The sequence below is a fragment of the Carassius carassius genome, chromosome 30 (genome assembly GCF_963082965.1).
Source record: "Carassius carassius chromosome 30, fCarCar2.1, whole genome shotgun sequence".
NCBI classification, from domain to species: Eukaryota; Metazoa; Chordata; class Actinopteri; order Cypriniformes; family Cyprinidae; genus Carassius; species Carassius carassius.
Genome location: NC_081784.1, coordinates 9,389,051 through 9,407,784, shown reverse-complemented (window position 1 = coordinate 9,407,784; position 18,734 = coordinate 9,389,051). Strand labels below are relative to the sequence as shown.

At 42.2% G+C, this 18,734-nt stretch overlaps 1 protein-coding gene across 1 annotated transcript in view; it reads left to right on the top strand.

Moving 5' to 3' along the window:
- LOC132110296 (ADP-ribose glycohydrolase MACROD2-like) overlaps nt 1-18,734 on the top strand; it is a 577,997-nt gene that overhangs the window by 17,926 nt on the left and 541,337 nt on the right. The window lies entirely within an intron of this gene.

Here is an 18,734-nt window from a genome sequence, read left to right as displayed (position 1 = left end):
AAGACCGGGACATATCAACTCACTCCGCTCAGAGGCCACGCCCACAGGTTCCACAGATCTGGCCTGGGATGCCAGATCCGTCCCTGTGCTTGCGATAATAAATCCCGTCTGAGGGGAATCTCCACCGGAGAGCCCGCTAACAGATTGATGAGATCCGCAAACCACGGCTGTGTGTGCCATCGCGGAGCCACCAGCAACAGCTGTCCCACTCTGTCCCGCCGTATTCTGCATAATACCGCTGGGACCAGCCGAATCGGAGGAAACGCATACAAGCTGGTCCTGGGCCAGCTGTGAGCTAGCGCATCCAGACCCAGGGGTGATGGAGGGCTTAGGGAGAACCATAGCGGGCAATGCGTAGTCGTGCTCGATGCGAATAAATCCACTTCCGCTTCCCCGAAAATATGCCATAGGTGATTCACCGTTTGGGGGTGTAATCTCCATTCCCCTTGTTCCAGAGTCTGCCTGGATAATAAATCCGCTCCGAAGTTCAGTCGTCCGGGGATGTGAACAGCCCGGATCGACAGAAATTTGTCGTGAGACCAAAGAAGAATCCGCCTCGCCAGTCTGCACAGAGGGCGAGAACGTAATCCTCCCTGATGGTTCAGATAAGCCACGACCGCAGTGTTGTCCGTTCTGAGAAGCACATGACGGCCGGTCAGTAGACTCGAAAAATACTGGAGAGCCAGAAAAACCGCCAGTAATTCCAATTTGTTTATGTGCCAGCTGCGTTGTGCCGCTGTCCACACTCCGTGGGCTGGGCGCCCCTGACAAACAGCTCCCCACCCGGTCAAAGACGCGTCTGTCGTGACAGTCTCTCGGGAAGCACAAATTCCCAGCCGAACCCCGGTGAGGAGAAATTCGGCTGATGTCCATTGTTTTAACGACATCACACACCTCCGCGTCACCGAGATCGTTCGATGCGGAGAACAACGGGGTGAAATATTCTGTCGTTTCGTCCACCACTGAAACGGGCGCATGTAAAGCAAACCCAGATGAATCACGGGAAGCGCCGCCGCCATTAGACCTAGTAGTCTGAGGCACAGTCTCACTGTCACTGTGTGACCCGCCCTGAAGTGCTGAACGCATGACGTAATCGACTGAGCGCGCGGGACAGAAAGCTTTGCTGTCATCGCGCGAGAGTCCAAATCTACTCCCAGAAAGGTAATCCGTTGAGAGGGGATTAATACACTTTTCTGGAAGTTTGTGCGTAAACCCAGGCTGTGTAAATGATTTAGCACAATATCTCGATGAGAGTGTGCTTGAGTCTGAGATTGCGCTAACACCAGCCAGTCGTCCAGATAGTTTAACACACGGACGCCCCGGAGCCGCAACGGGGCCAGAGCTGCGTCCATGCATTTTGAGAATGTACGGGGAGCTAGCGCTAAGCCAAAGGGAAGAACGCGGTACTGATACGCTTTGCCCTCCAAAGCGAATCTGAGGAACTTCCGGTGTGTCTCTCGATGATCTGAATATGAAAATAAGCATCCTTCAGATCGATCGTGACAAACCAGTCGTTTGGTTGAATCTGAGACAAAATAGATTTTACCGTCAACATCTTGAATTTGCTCGACCTGAGTGCAAGATTTAGACGGCGTAAATCCAGAATGGGTCGTAATCCGCCGTCCTTTTTTGGTACCACAAAATAACGGCTGTAAAACCCTGACTCCATCTGAGAGGGGTGTACTTCTTCTATAGCCCCTTTGCTCAGTAGAGCTAACATTTCCTGTCTCAGCACCGCCATGTCCATCGGTTTCATCACCGTGGAGAGAATTCCGCGGAAAGGGGGCGGGCCTTTCCGAAACTGAATGGTGTATCCGTGACAAATTGTGCGTAACACCCATTGAGAAATGCCGGGCAAGCGTTCCCACGCGGCCCGAAACAATATTAGCGGTTTCAACATGTTCGTTTCCTGCAACGCTGTTGCACACATAGAAATGTCCGGGCACGAAAGACTCACGGTGTTCGTGCACAGGGGAAGTATATGCAGAGCAGGCGTTGTATCTCGTTGTACGTAATCCTGAAACGTGTCCACGGCAGGAATTAGGCCAACAGATTGAGCATCGGGCTCTGCCGCTAGCGAAACAGCGGCGGCTGAGCGAGCCGTCATGACGGGCCGTTCGATGAAGACCCTTTGAAGCGCTCCTCGAGCTCTGAAAACTGGATCGTGCATAGTGTCTGAGGAAGCGATTGGTGTTACAGTTCGCTCCAATGCTGTTCGAGGCGCTGTTTGCGGCGAAACAGTCAGGGTTTGAGCGTGGGGACTGCAATGAGAGTGTTGGATGCGCGAAAGCGGTCCAACAGCGCTCTGTAGCGGAGGGCACAGCCCCTGGCAGGCAGCGAAAAAATCAGGAGCTGCTGTTATGTGCCCGAGAACGAGAGGCCTTGGCCGTCGAACTCAGGTTCAACCTTTTTCGCTGGCGTTGTTGAGCCGGTGGAACAACCCTAGGGCCCCAGTCCTTGCGAGGGGGCGCCATAGGTGAAGGCTCTTCCCGAGAGGGCACTCGCTGGCGGTGAGAGGAGGTTGAGCGAGAACGCGCGGGCGCCTGACGGCGTTCAACCTCTCTGGGTCTGCGGGGAATCAGCTGGCGGAAAGCGGCTGATTGTTGTTTCGCTGCTGTGAACTTCTCCACCACTGAAGTGACCGCCTCTCCAAATAAACCGTCCTTAGACACAGGGGCATCCATGAGGAAAGATTTATCCTTTTCCTTTATATCGGTGAGATTAAGCCAGAGGTGGCGCTCAACCGTAATTAATCCAGCCATGGAACGGCCCACTGCTCGAGCAGTATGTTTGGTAGCACGAAGCGCCAAATCAGTTGCTCGCCGTAGTTCCTTGACCGCCTCAGGTGTAATGCCGTCCCCCTCGTCCAATCCTTTTAACAGCTCCGCTTGGTAGGCCTGAAGGACCGCCATGGAATGAAGCGAAGCAGCCGCTTGACCAGCGGCCATATAGGATTTTCCCACTAAACTAGACGTGACTCGACACGCCTTCGAGGGGAGGAGGGGGCGGGACTTCCACGCCGCGGCCGAATTAGGCGCAAGATGTTCGGCGAGAGTCTCCTCCATCGGCGGTATCGCTGTATAGCCGTGACTCGCCATGCCCGAAATGGTGGCGAAATCCGCGGCCGCAGCGTTCGTGATGCGCGCCGCAAACGGCTGTTTCCAGGACCTCGAAACCTCCTGGTGGAGGTCCGGGAAAAAGGGTAAAGGCCTCCGGGGCTGCGCAGGTGTCCGACTAGTTAGAAAACGGTCATCCAGCTTCGAAGAAGGTTGGGCCTCGGCCTTCTCAACCTCCCATTCCAGCCCCAATGTACCCACTGCACGGGAAACCACATCCAACAGCTCACTGTAGGAGGGGGAAACACGCCTCTCCTGTCCACTAGGAGGGAGAGGGCTCGTGTCGGCCGCGAAGTCCTCGGACCCCGAGGCCGCAGTGGAAAGAACGTCGTCATCATGGCGGTCACAACCGAAGGAGATGGCACTACATGCCCCCGGTGTGGGCCGTAAATCCTCACAGGAAAAGACGACAGGTTCAAAAGTTTTCCTGTGTATTAGGGTAGGGGAGAGCGAGCGATGTGGAGAGTAATTTTCCATCGCTGAACTGTCCTCGAGCTCCATGTCACACGTGTCACCCCAAGCTATCACCTCGTGCGGTGCCTCGGCAGTCGCAGAAGTGGTGTGGCGGGGGTTAGACACGGCGACATCGGAGAACACATCTACCCTCGAGCGAAGGACCCTGAGTCGCAGGCCATCGCAATGGGGGCATGAAGAAAGGCCGCTAAGCGCCTCCTGTGCGTGGTGTAAGCCTAGGCAGACTACGCACCTGTCATGAGTGTCCCCCTGAACGATGTACCTGGTACACGGGTCCTTGCACTTCTTGAAACTCATCGCGTCCGCGGAGAGGAGTATACTGCTCGTGACGATCGCTGAGAACGCGAGACAATAGGGCACAGAAGATTCGCTTCGTACTGAAGGAATGAAATCTGAGGTAAATGGCGCGCGGCACCAGGTATATATATGCCTACGCATGCTGGGCGGTGCCACGCGCTATTTGGCCAATAGGATTGGCGGGATGGTATAGGGCTTCAGACATTCGTCTCACCGAAGGTGTTCCCATACATGGTGACGTCACCGCAGCATCGAAGTGACCTATGAAAGGGAACGTTAGCTCTGGCAGGATTTTGTTATGTACATTTACATTTACATTTACATTTATTCATTTAGCTGACGCTTTTATCCAAAGCGACTTACAATTGCTATATATGTCAGAGGTCGCACGCCTCTGGAGCAACTAGGGGTTAAGTGTCTTGCTCAGGGACACACTGGTGGTTCACAGTGGATTCGAACCCAGGTCTCCCACACCACAGGCATGCGTCTTATCCACTGCGCTAACACCACCCCCATGTATGTGTACTTTACTCGGTAAGCTAATATTGTTGAAAGGTAATTGGTCAGCGAACTCTGTATTTTGTTACACTAATGGTGATGTTCCCCGTTAGGTTTAGCAACGCATTGCGTTGATTTTTTTTATTTTATTTTAGTTTGTTGTTTTTGTGCTGACGCTGAGTTGAGAGAGCTGCCGCTATTGTATGTCTCACTGGTTTGTCCGTGAGTTTATACATTTGACGGTATTTGAGTGCTTAAAAATACTCGACTCTTGGTGGAGGCATGAAGACTAGGGTTGAGTTATTTTAGGGGGGAGGAGAGAGAGTAGGGGGAATAATCACTTGTTGGTGTTCGTAAATTAAATCACTTGATTATGAGTTCTGCTGAATAGAAAAATAGATAATGGCTACTGTTTTAGATGGATTTTTTGAGTCTCCTAGTGAGGGATTGTTTGATCAACTAACGAAAGAACAGTTGTTGGAGGTGGCCGGTAAGTATGAGATCTGTTTAACCACCAAAGAAAAAAAGTTAAAGGAGTCTGTTGCACTAATTGTTAAAGCTGCTCTAGTTAAGTTAGAGGTCTTTGTTCCTGATAGGCCTGTTGGTTTTTATGATAGTGCTGCACAATCTTCAGTTATTGCTTCCACATTCTCTTTTGAGCAACGAAAAGAACTAATGCTTTTAGAGATAGAAAAGGCGAAATTGAATCGTGAAATTGAAATTCGCAAATTGGAGGTTGAGGCTTTGCGGTTTCAGTTAATTGGTGAGGGTAAAATGGGGGAAAGTACAAGTGGTCTAACCAGTTCGGTCAGAAAAGGGTTGGATGTAGCCAATAATATTAAGCTGATACCCAAATTTAGTGAAACCGATGTAGACACATTCTTCAGTCTGTTTGAACGTTTGGCAGATGTTATGAAATGGCCAGATTCTGAACAGTCTTTGATGTTGCAGTGTGTGTTAACCGGTAAGGCACAAAAAGCTTATTCTTCTTTAAATGCTCGTGATAGTCAAAATTATCATAAGGTTAAAGAGGCTGTACTGAAAGCTTATGAGCTGGTACCAGAGGCCTATCGGCAGAAATTTAAAAATATGCGAAAACCTGCAGAACAGACGTATTGTGAATTTGTGAGAGATTTAAAAATCCAGTTAGATCGCTGGTGTGCTGCTTCAGGTGTAACCAGTCGTGAAGATCTTCATGAGTTGTTCCTGTTAGAACAGTTTAAAAGCACTGTGACGAGTGGGGCGGGGCCGAGGGACATGGGAGCGAGGCCGGGGGAGTGATTGGAGATGAACTACACCTGTTCGTCCCACCGGTCTCGAGGCCCATGGAGGAGATGGAAGGATATAAAACTGGAGCGACGACAGTGAAGGACGAGAGAGGACCAGGCCTGGGCTTTTAGTTGTGTTTTGTTTTTATTTGCGCGCACCAGTCGTCCGTGAGGGGCTGGTGCGCTGTTTTGTGTTTATTTTGGATAATTAAATGTTATTTGATTGTCCGCCGGTTCCCGCCTCCTTCTTCCGGATGAATATGAAGGTTGATATCGTTACAGTGGTGCCGAAACCCGGGAGAAGGAGGGACGCGCTGCTGAAGATCCCTCGCCGCTGTGGTGAATCCGCGGTGCCATCGAGCTGGCGAGGAGTGTGCCGCCATGGACGCTCGAGGCGGTGGACTGGAGCGAGTTGCCGGGGACGGGCGAGCTCGCTACCGGCCCACCGCCTCGAGCGTCCATGGCGGCACACGCATAAAATAAAAACCAAAACACAACTAAAAGCCCAGGCCTGGTCCTCTCTCGTCCTTCACTGTCGTCGCTCCAGTTTTATATCCTTCCATCTCCTCCATGGGCCTCGAGACCGGTGGGACGAACAGGTGTAGTTCATCTCCAATCACTCCCCCGGCCTCGCTCCCATGTCCCTCGGCCCCGCCCCACTCGTCACAAGCACTTTGTCTGAGCATGTTTCCATCTTTTTGACTGATCGAAAGGTTACATCTACAGAAGAGGCTGCTATTCTTACTGATGAGTATGCACTCGCTCATAAATGTGAAGTCAAGAAAAGTAGGCTTAAGTTCAGTGATAGTCCAACAGAGAGTGTAACTACCCATCATGCCTTGTCTGATAAGAGTGAGAGGAATTTTAAAAGTTACGCTGATAAAAATGACCAGTGTGCTTATTGTCATTTAAAGGGACACTGGAAAAAGGATTGTTTAGCACTTAAGGGAAAACTGATGCGTGTTAAATCTGAACCCAAGCCTGCTCTTGCTATTTCATCGGTTCAGACAGATAATAATTCTGACTGTTTTGATATTTTACAGAGTCTGGAGAAACCAGTGGTACCTTGCAATGTTGGGTATGCTCCCTTCATTACAGAAGGCTATGTGTCATTGCTTGGAAGTACTGAGAAGGTTCCTATTAAGATTCTCAGAGACACGGGTGCCTCAGAATCATTCATTTTGCAAACTGTCCTTCCTTTTACTCAGGAGTCCAATACAGGAAACAGTGTGCTGATTCGCGGCATTGGATTGCAAACCTTGTCTGTACCCCTACATAACATGTTTCTCCAATCCGATTTAGTAAATGGAGCAGTGGTGATGGGAGTCCGTCCTTCATTACCAATGGAAGGAGTTTCAGTGATTTTGGGGAATAATCTGGCGGGTGACCGTGTATGGCGTGATGTTCCACCTCCACCTGTGGTTGCTACTTGTCCTGCTCCATTGGATGCAGTGGTGTCAAAAGTATTGACATTCATTACTTGAGTAGAAGTATAGATACTAGGGTTTAAAAAGACTTTTGTAGAAGTTGAAGTATCAACTCAAGCTTTTTACTCAAGTAAAAGTGTAAAAGTACTGGTTTAAAAAACTACTTAAAGTATAAAAGTAAAAGTAATGTAAGGGAAAAAAATGCCATTAAGAACAAAAGCTTAGGCCGCGCCACAGGGGCCTATTGTGCACTACCCCACCTCCTCAAAAAAACATTATTCTAAAAGCCATAGGCCATAATGACTATAATGTTATATTAAAATGTTCATGTTGAAAAATTTGGGATGCACTAGGCTACCTGTTTCAGCCGCATATATGCCCATTGAAAATGAACGTACTTTAGTACAATGCAAATACATTAAAGAACTAGAGATATGATGACTAGTTGCCTAGGGTGACCATATGAGCCATTTTCCCAGGACGCGTCCTTGCCAGAATTTCTATATTGCCTAAAACATCCAAAGTAGTTTGACCAATAACATGCAGGTATGTTACATAATCAACCAATCGTGGCGTGTGATAAGGTGAGATCTACAGAGAACGATCAGAGTAATGCAAATACACGTAAATGTTAGGTGTTTGTTCGTTCATTCAACTTGAAGCGTCGCTGCGCACCAATCATTGTATGACACCAAAGTACCAAGAGAGTGGTTTTAATGCATAAGGAGCCGTCTGCTCTGCTCTCTATAGCTCTTATGAATGCCATACAATGATCGATCTGCAAAGCACAAACAGCCAAAATCTGGATATTTTAGGCAATATAAAAATCCTGGTAAGGACGTGTCCTGGGAAAATGGCTCATATGGTCACCCTATAGTTGCCTATAAGTATTGTTATGGTGCAAAAAGTCAAACTTCAGAGGCATGTCATCAATAACCTTTAATGGAATGTAAGTGTACATCCAAGTTTAGCTGCAGGAATCTGTGAGGGCAATGGACAAGAACATTGGTGGAGGCTAAAAAACAATTAGCCTTGTATGGTTGTCTATATACAATAAAGATTATAGTGCTGTCAAAATGAATGATTAATCCAAGTGATTAATCAAAAACTAAAAATTAAAAATAACTCATAATCCTGATACCTTCTTGATTGATAGCTTCCTGTATTTGCTATGTCCAGTCTGTGTGTGTGTGTGTGTGGGGTGGGGTGGGGGGGGTAACGAGTTACAAAGTTGGTATAGCCTACTTATCACAACATTGTCAATCGCGTCGTCAATCGCAAACGATAATTTATTAAAACGTCTCGCTACCGAACTACCTACAGTAGCTTAATTTGTGGAGGACGAAGAGAAAGCACCCACTTGGTAAATGAGCCAGTGAGAAATAATCCAGTGCCATTTCGATACTTTTAAAACGGTACCGGCGCCTAAACAGTGCCTGAACCGATACTTTAAAAAAAAGACCCACAAAAAAACTATGGATAACATTAAAGAACATTACAAATATTTAAAATAAATACATAGCTTTCACTTTGGATGCTCTTATTTCCCAAGTTATGCTTAATCTACACTGTTAGACTTTGCCGTAATTTTACAGTAACTTACCGCAAAAAAGCCCAGTAAAATACCATTTATATTATTTACGGTAAACTACTGTAATATGCACTGCATTGTGGGTATTTTGTATGCATTTTACAGTAACTTACTGTATATGGGCATTTACAGTAATTTACTGTTTACGCAAAAGCAGTAGTGCTACTGTAAATGAAGAAGACAGATATCTATACATACAATTAAGTTGTATGCCTTTTTGTATGCAAATTGCCTTTGTCATTGTGTCCACAACTTGTATTACTCATAGGGCTATATGCATATTGTATTAATGTTTTAGGCCTATTAAAATGTCATATGATAATGTTTTATAGTTTTTTCCATCTTGTTCTGCAGATGAAAATCATAAAATTATTCTCATTTCACACACTGGATGTTAATTTTAATAGTAGCATTTTCTCCAATAAAAAACAACAACAACAACAACAATAATAATAATAATAATAAACGGAGCAGAAACAATAGGGTCCTCTCACCATCGGTGCTCGGGCCCTAATAATAATAGTAATCGACAGCTGGTTCCCATACAGGCAAATTAGGCATTTTTTGTTTTATTTTCATGCCAGGTATAAGAGCACAGGTGTGGTGATATTTAAATAACAACAATAATAATAATAATAATAATTATAATAACTTTGCTTAGACCTCACAAATTTTAAATTGTTGCTCACGTGCAAAGCCTGCGCAACAACCTGGCAGAATGTAAACTGATGTTTGTGTGACGTGTCGAGTGCGCGCAAAACTGACGTCTGTCAGAGTGGATCGCTACTAGAAGCCAGCTGCAAGTTTTTCTGAGGTAAGTACTTTTTACTTAACAAATTTATTTTATAAGTTACTTTTACAACGTAAACCATTACCAATATCAATTAAATATAGCTAAATTTATGAAGAAAGTAAATAATACAATCTAATAGGCTATTATTAACAGGACAGTCTGAAGGAACTTTTAGTTTTCCTCAAAAACTGCCGCTTTCATATCCCATTATGTCATACAGTTGACTGACTGCTTTTAGATGGACCCAATGTAGTATTTTCACAATGGTTTTCCGTATTTTTAAGACCAGTTATGGTATATTTTACTCGTCATTTAAATGAATGCCGTTAAATGTGTGCGACGTTAGGCTATTTAAAGTAACGTTGGCGCGAATTCTCAAACGCACTCTCTCGCAGTCTCTCTCCCCCAGTCCACCGCAAGCAAGAGCACACTCAATTGATACTGAAATAATGTATTGGCGCAACAGATTTGGCAAGCGCTCCAGCTCCAGTGTATATTAGTGCTTATTTGTGTTCACTCTCTGGTGAATGGCAAATGAATCTTACAACGCATTTTGCAGCGGTGAGCATCAATGTAGCCATTCACAGACATAACGTTAGTTGTCTGGTCTCTTGAACGCAATGACCTATCAAAGGTGTTCAAGTTAGTCAGAATCTACTCACTGCTCACAACGCCATTTTAATTCAGTGCCGAATTATGCAGGCTCGCGAATCCTCTCATCAACAAAGTCTAGACACGATGTAAGAGGTTTATTGGACCGACAGCCAATTGAATGCTGCAAACTGTCTGGTTCACCGTGCGATTCACTCTGCACGTGACAGAAATATGACATGTTAAAATAGTAATGCTTTTAAAGCAATGTAAAGGCAGACCAATAGATTAATTGAAAAATATTCATTGCAAAATATTTTAGATATTCTATGCTGATTATTGGTAAAACTGATTTTCTTCTCCCTTTTTTCAGTGTTGATTGTCATCTGATTGTGTAAGTGATCCCAGATCTGTGATTTAACATCTTCATATACTATATATATAGTCATTACCCATGAATCATTGACGAAAAATAATGTTTCTTCTTTTTCTCTTTTCCCTGTGTCATCAGGAGCTAACTACAGCCCAAAGGCTCTTTTAAGAGCCACAAGCACTGAGGATCTTTGGCTTTGTAAGTATGTTTTGACTATCAGTTCAGATGCATTAACATATTGTAATGCATAACTTAGGGCTTTACACTTACATTTCTTTTTAGGAGCACTTAGGTATTTTTTTTATTTATTTAACCTTAATAAAAATTAAATAAAAAATAAAGTAAAACCCTGCCCTCTATTTAATATTCCGTTTCACATGGAAATACTTCACAACACTGGAGAAAAGTTGTTTGCAACTTTCTGTTCACTGGGACTTTAATGAGGCTCAGAAGGGGCATGAATGCATTTAAATTTATGATAACAATATGTTATGAGATTAATGTTTTAAATAGAAGGTTTTGAATATAGAAATATTAAATGATTTAAATAACTGAAAAAATACTTTAAAAATTAAACTAAAACTGCCAGTAGGGGACAGCAAGTCACTGTCTTTGTCACTGAACGATTCATTCAGTCAGTTCGTTCAAACGGCAGATTTATTCAGGAACAAAGCAAGCTTTTTGAATGGGTCATTGACTCACTAGATTTGTTTGAAAACGCAGATTCATTCATAAACGAAACACCGCTGTGTAGTAGTGGGAAGTTTGGATCATTTTACTGACTCGGATATCTGAGTCTCGTTCAGCAAAATTAAAGAATCTTTTTCGAGTCATTTCGTTCATTTCAGAATAATATAAATAAAATGGCATGCAATGCAGCCAAAGCCAAATTATAAGAAACCAAAATGTTTTGTTAATTGATTAGTTGTTGGGTCAATTTGTCCCTTCCAGTCAAATATTGCGAACTTTCTGCAAACAGCAACAACAATTTTAAGTTGTCAGTGCTGGCAAATGACCATGGTATAAGCGGGATTATCCATGGCTAGCTGTGCATTAAATGATTTAGGGTCATTTCGTTTTGGGTGGTTCTTTGCCTCCATGTCATTAAAATTGATAAATGCACAGGGCCGCTTTTAAAGATGACTACTGTATGTGTTAATATGAACATTTAAGACCTGTGTTTGTTTTTAGATTCTTTGTCAGGATCAATCCTGAAGAGGGCACAAAGTGCACTGCAAAATTCGGTAAAAGCCGAAAGACAGGTGGAACTGTACAGAGAAAAGTTGCAGCCATCAACTCCCGGGTAGCAACATTCCTGCAGAGGCTTACGGAATTTGAATGGAAGACTGCAAATTAGGTAAGTTTCTAATGCAGGGCTGGACTGGGACAAAAATTTGGCCCAGACAGGCCACCACAATCAGTCAAACACCAAACACCAGTACACAATCTTTGCAGTTCCATTAAATATTTGTCGCTACTGTACTCAGGGTGCCTGTATGGAGCCAAAAGAGTCTCAATAAAGATAAATGCACACACTACATTCACATATGCACACACAGGATTCATACATGCACACACATGATTCATAAATACAAACACAGGATACACAAATGCGCACAAAATTTACAAATGCACACACAAAATTTAAAAAGCACAGAAGATTCACAAATGCATACAAAATTCAGAAATGCACACAAAATTCAGAAATACACACACAATTCAGAAATGCAAACAACATTTACAAATGCGCTCAAGATTCACAAATGCACAGGACAAGATTTAGAAATGTATTTCTGATGCACACACACATATATCTTGATTTACAAACTGCTTGCGGTCTGTGAACTTCACTGCCTTTTTTTAAACAGGGAATGATCTGCAACCAATCAGATATCTCCCTTGTTTTAGCCAATCACAAGAACGCACTCCACGGGGGATTGTTTACTTATAAGCCAATCACATGAACACGTTCACACAGCGCGATATGCCTGTGGTGCAGCATATTATAGCCTACTTATTTATGAAATTGTATGAAAATACAGATGTTTAGAGTACAATTCAGGTTTATTTTTTATTATTTTTTACAAAATATAAATTTAAAAATGTCTCAATACATATAGCCCAGTGACTGCAGAAAAAAAGTTAACCATGGATTCATAAATTTGCAATAAGCAATTATTTCATTTTATTGAAATATTTTAATGAAAGTAAAAAAAAAATTACACCTTTTTGAATATTTAAATATATCTAAATATTCTTTTGGATGCAATATAGAAGTCACTTTAATTATAATATTCGGTTCTTACATGAAGAGAGAGTCAGTGGTCCACTGCGAGAGGAAAGTGACTCTCCGACTGCGAAAAGTGGGTCTCCGGCTGCGTGAGGAAAGTGAGTCGTTCGCTGCGAGAGGAAAGTGAGTTGCTCTCTGAGTGAGGAAAGTGAGTCGTTCGCTGCGTGAGGAAAGTGAGTCGTTCGCTGCATGACTCGTGAGGAAAGTGAATCGTTCGCTGCGTGAGGAAAGTGAGTCGTTCGCTGCAAGAGGAAAGTGACTCTCTGGCTGCGGAAAGTGAGTCTCCTGCTGCGCAAAGTGGGTGTCCGGCTGCGCAAAGTGGGTCGTTCGCTGCGTGAGGAAAGTGAGTTGTTCGCTGGGGAAAGTGAGTAGTTCGCTGATTGGCTTATAAGTAAACAATCCCCCACGTGGGGTGCATTCTTGTGATTGGCTAAAACAAGGGAGATATCTGATTGGTTGCAGATCATTCCCTGTTTAAAAAAAGGCATTTGTGTGTCGAGCCAAGTCAGGGGAGTCTCAAAATTCACACACAAATGCAGTGAAGTTCACAGACCGCAAGCAGTTTGTAAATCAAGATATATGTGTGTGTGCATCAGAAATACATTTCTGAATCTTGTCCTGTGCATTTGTGAATCTTGAGCGCATTTGTAAATGTTTTTTGCATTTCTGAATTGTGTGTGTATTTCTGAATTTTGTGTGCATTTCTGAATTTTGTATGCATTTGTGAATCTTCTGTGCTTTTTAAATTTTGTGTGTGCATTTGTGAATTTTGTGCGCATTTGTGTATCCTGTGTGTGTATTTATGAATTATGTGTGTGCATGTATGAATCCTATGTGTGCATATGTGAATGTAGTGTGTGCATTTATCTTTATTGAGACTCTTTTGGCTCCATATGCCTGTGGATCCTTTAAAAGTCTTAATGTCTTAAATTTGTTAATGAAAAGATAAGGCCTTAATCAGCGTCAAAATGTCTTAAATCCAGGTTTCAAAGGTCTTAAAATGCAACCACAGAGAAGATTAACATTTTATTTGCACTTGTTGCTTTCTGAAATGTTAAATCCATCTCAATGCATTGCGTGTTATGACTGCTTAAAGTTACTGATGCATTTGAGCAATAAAGAAATGTGGGTCAATGAGAAAAAGGCAAAATGCAAAAATGTAAGTTATTAAAATTGCAATAAACCATGCAAGATATCTCAATTTAGCACTTGCATACTGACAGGCAGCACTTTGTGCACACTCATTCGAAGAGTGAGCACACAGTCTGTCAACATTCGAGCACCCATTTCAGTTCTGTGCTTTTACAGATCAAATACACATATGTATGTGTCAAAATGCATGACCTGAATAGTATTCACGTAAGCCCAGAAATTGAATAGTACACAATCATGTCTTAAGTGAACGTAAATAATAGGGAAAAAATTGGATGCATGTAAGTAATTATTTTGGATCTGTGCATTCTGTCTTAAAGTAACAGTAGCCTATATACAGTATACTGATGCTGTTTGCCATTGCAATCAAACAACAAAAGACAAAGAGAATCACTCACTACTCTTGACCCGATAGCTTTACTATCCCCCCAAACCTCTACACAGTAGTAAGTGCTCTGGACAAGTGGACTTGTTGATTCGACTGGCACTCTTGGGATAATAGGTGGCAGTGGACTACAAAATCTCCATAAGTAGAAGTACAAGTAATATTTAAAGAAAAAGCTCTGTTAAGAAATTAAATCAAGGTAAAAAGATAACTGTGAACTACACACCAATAGAAAAGCAAATAATATAACCTTTTAAAGTGAAAGGTGGAGACAGATTGAGAAATGTGAGAATGATAATTAGGTGAAAGGATCACAGTTCTGCTATTTTTAATATAGGAAAATGTAAAGCGATAGTTGCATAGTGTACACTTACTTATTGTCTATTATGTGCATTTAAAAAACTCGATAATCTTTCCAAATTTTTAGGAGAATCGTGTAATTCCTTTGCCCAAAAGAAGAGAAAGCTTTAAAGAAATAAAAAAATATGTAATTTACTCACTCTTATGTTGTTCCAAACCTGAATGAATTTATTTATTCTGTTGAACATAAAAGATCATATTTTGAACAATATTGGTAACCAAATAGTCCTTTGAATTCTATGGTATGAAAAAATTAAATACTATGGAAGTCAATGGGGACCTGTTCATTTCTTAGAGACAAAACATGTAAAATTCATATCACATGTGCGGTGCTACCAAATCTGGTGCTGGTGCTACAATCTGTAGAACTTGCTGTGTGAGTGTGTTACTCCAAGGATGTAATTGTTTTGTTTTGTTTTCTTTATTTATTTATTTTCCCCTTTCTCCCTGTTTCTCTCTCTACTTCCCATATGCAGAAAGGAATTGATGCCACCTGACACCAGTGATCTGCTGTGATTGGAGGAGTGGAAGTTTGGAACTGTTTTGAAGTGTATTTTTGATTGTGAATTTTTTTTTTATTTTATTTGTTTTGTTTTGTAACTTAGTTTTGTTTTAATTAGATGATTTGTTTATAATAAAATATTTTGTTTGACAAAAAAGCACAATAAACAATGTTGATGTACATGGACTCAAGTCACTTTTTTGGAATTTGTTAAATTCAATAGCATTAATGTAAAATATAAATATTAAAATATTATTATTAAAATAAAATAAAATGACTAATATACTGTTAAATGAAGGGAATCATACTGTAAAATGAAATCACGGTAAGGGCATCTTACTGTAAAATGAAATCACGGTAAGGGCATCTTACTGTAAAATTCAATCACGGTAAGGGCATCTTACTGTAAAATTAAATTGCGGTAAGGGCGTCTTACTGTAAAATGAAATCGCGGTAAGAGCATCTTACTGTAAAATTACATTGCGGTAAGGGCATCTTACCGTAAAACACATTTACAGGTAAGCTACTTTAAAGGGGAACTTACAGTAACTTACTGGCAATAGTGCTGCCAGTAAGTTACCGCAAAAATACGATAAAAAGTCTAACAGTGTAAGGCTAATAAATGTATTTCATAATCTGGGTCATTACTTAATACAAAAACCACACATAATGTTTCGACTGTATCTCTGTCACTCACTCTGATATTTAGTTAAGATGAGTGCTGTCTGTCACTGTCTTTAATCCATTCTGTGAATGACTGTATGCTCATTCTTTATAAAGTAGCAACAGTCGTTTGTAAAGTAGAGTACTGTGCAAAAGTCTAAGGCACATTAGTATTTTCACCCCAAAAAAGGGTTTTAAGCAGTTATTTATATATTTTGCTGTAGTGTGTCAGTAGGAAATATCAGTTTGCCATTAATTTTATTAATAATCTAGTGCGATTTTGAATGCACAAGCAGTCTGACAACGGCGAAATGAATGTTTGGAAATGTAAACTGATATTTTATACTGAAACAGCAAAGTATATAAATAACTGGCCGAACACCATTCTTTAGTGAAAAATACTAACGAGCCCAAGACTTTTGCACAGTAGCTGGTGTATGTATAAAGTACGTACGATTAAATTAAGTATATTTAAATAAGTGTAAGTGTTCGTTCATATGTGTTAAGGGCTAGATTTTTGCTGGAGGAAACAGCTGTTTAGTGATGAGCGGTGAACGCAGCGAAAACTTTACAGAAGATGAGAAACCGACTGCTCCCTCGTGACCTTTTGTAAACTGTATTTATGACAAAGAACTGCACAGATACGGATATTCTAACAATCTTTCGATAAACACATACCTTGTGTCCTCTGTGTTTGTTTCCGCTCGCACTGCTCCGCCGCGGTCTGCGGATTGAAGAGCGCGCTGAAAGACGGAGAGGAGACCGGTCTGACGCCGGTTTCATATGAAACTTAAGGGGACTGACTCTGAGGCGATCACAAATTTGTATACAGTTTATGGAGCTAAATGCTACAGCCCCGCTAAAAAAGCCTAGCGATGCCCGTGCTTCTTGTGTACATTTCGGAGAACCAGGACAAACATTTCAATCGATCGCTCAGGCATTTAAAAGGCACCGAAATCTGCTTCCTCTTATTCAGTTAAGTGCATACCGGTTCCATATCCAACCTTACTTTTAAGAAATATATTTTTTTTATAAACGAACCCAAAACTGGCTATTTCCTGGCTGGAGTGTGACGTGATTTGTGTCATGTGCAGGTGCGATGGATCGCGTACAAACCAATAGGGTCTCGGAATGGTATCGGTTTATACTTCTCATCCAACCACAATCAAATTCACTCCATCCGAATGGCGCGATTTGTCTGGATAGTTTTTTTTTTTTTTTTTTTTTTTTTTGAATGATGACAAGCCGGAATGAAAACAAGCCGAAATGAAATAGCAGTAAGGAAGCTATTTTTAAAATGTAAGGAGTAGAAAGTACAGATACTTGCGTGAAAATGTAAGGAGTAGAAGTAAAAAGTCGGCTAAAAAATAATTACTCAAGTAAAGTATAGATACCCCAAATTTCTACTTAAGTAATGTAACGAAGTATTTGTACTTCGTTACTTGACACCTCTGATTGGATGACACTGATATCTCCCAGCAGTATCCAGAGGTATTTGTGTCTTGTGCACTTACGCGTGCAATGCATAAACAATCAGCCGACGCAAAACTAAGTGATGTGAAGGATTTGTTTACCTCTAAGAGGGTAGTGCCTGGTCTCCTTGCTTTGCCTTCTATTCCCCATCAGGTCTGGGAGTCTGCTCAGAAAGAGGATTCATCTCTGAACTCGCTGTTTGATGCTGCTTTATCTCTTGATGTAGCAGAGAGTTCCGTTAATGGGTACTTTGTTGAAAATGGGGTACTATTGCGGAAGTGGACTTCTAACACAGAGGGAGGTTTGACTGAACCAATTGTACAGGTAGTTGTGCCTGTTTCTTTGCGAAATGCAGTGTTGGATTCTGCTCATGGCGGGGTGTCTGGTCATTTGGGTGTAAATAAGACCTACCAACATTTGCTGCAGTATTTTTACTGGCCTCGTATTAAGAGTGATGTAAGGCAGTATATTAAGACTTGTTCGATCTGTCAGCTGACTGGAAAACCAAACCAAACCATAAAATCTGTGCCTTTGTATCCCATACCTGTTATGGAACAGCCTTTTCAGCATCTTCTGGTGGATTGTGTTGGTCCTTTACCACCTTCAAAGTCTGGTAGCATTTATTTATTGACCGTGATGTGTCAGAGCACTCGATATCCTGCTGCATTTCCTTTGCGTTCAATCACCACACGATCAGTTGTAAAAGCCTTGTCCCAATGCATTTCTATTTTTGGAATTCCAAAAGTTGTTCAGAGTGATCAGGGGACAAACTTTACATCTAACATGTTGGAAGAGGTTCTGCGGCAGCTTGGTATTAGACACAACAAATCCAGTGCGTACCATCCGGAAAGTCAGGGTGCCCAAGAACGTTTTCACCAGACGTTAAAATCTTTGTTGAGGGCATATTGCACTGAGTTAAAAGGTGATTGGGAGGAAGGTCTACCTTGGTTATTGTTGGCTACACGTGAAGTTATTCAGGAGAGTTTGGGATTTAGTCCCAATCAGTTAGTCTTTGGACATTGTGTACGTGGACCCCTGGCGGTACTAAATAATGCTGCTTTACCGGAGGAGCCACCACAGAGTCTGATTCAGTATATACAGGGTTTTCGTCGACGTTTATTTTTGGCTGGGGAATTGGCAAAAGAAAAGTTGGGAAAGACTCAGGAAAAGATGAAAAGCTGGTTTGATCGCAAGTCTGAGATTCGCATATTTAGTCCAGGAGATCAGGTGTTAGCTTTATTTCCTCTACCAGATTCTCCTTTTGCTGCGAAGTTTTTTGGACCTTACACTGTGCTTCGAAAAGTGTCTGATCAAAATTATATTCTTTCCGACCCTGAGCGCAAGAAACATACCTAGTTGTGTCATGTGAATTTGTTAAAACCCTTCTATTCTCGTAATGCTGCTCCTGAAGTCATTCCTTCCCCAATTGACCTAGCTAGTTTGAGTCAAGTAGGTGACGTGCAACAGGATGTGAAATCACC